Here is a 357-nt window from a genome sequence, read left to right as displayed (position 1 = left end):
GGCGGCGGAGTCGGCGGCGGCCGACGGGAGGCGCGGAGGAGCGGGCCGAGGGGGCCGGCCACGGGCCCGGCGGGCCGGCGCGGTCCGGGCGGCGGCGGAGATGACGTGGCGCGCTCCGGTTGGCCGGGCGCGCGGCGGACGTTGTCCGGCCGGAGCGGACGCGTCCGGCGCGGCGCGGAGGGAGAGGGTTAGGGTTTCGTCTGAGATTTCGTTTTTCGGGATGCCCACTCATTTATAGGTAGAGGGAGCTAGGAGACTCCAAATGAGGTGCGGTTTTCGCCCACACGATCGCGATCGAACGACCTAGAGCATGGAAGAGAGTTTGGTGGGCTTTGGGCTGGTTTTGGAGGGGGTTTT

The sequence above is a fragment of the Triticum aestivum genome, chromosome 4D (genome assembly GCF_018294505.1).
Source record: "Triticum aestivum cultivar Chinese Spring chromosome 4D, IWGSC CS RefSeq v2.1, whole genome shotgun sequence".
In the NCBI taxonomy this organism is placed as follows: Eukaryota; Viridiplantae; Streptophyta; class Magnoliopsida; order Poales; family Poaceae; genus Triticum; species Triticum aestivum.
The sequence above is the reverse complement of the archived record's forward strand: the minus strand, read 5'-3'. Positions refer to the sequence as shown.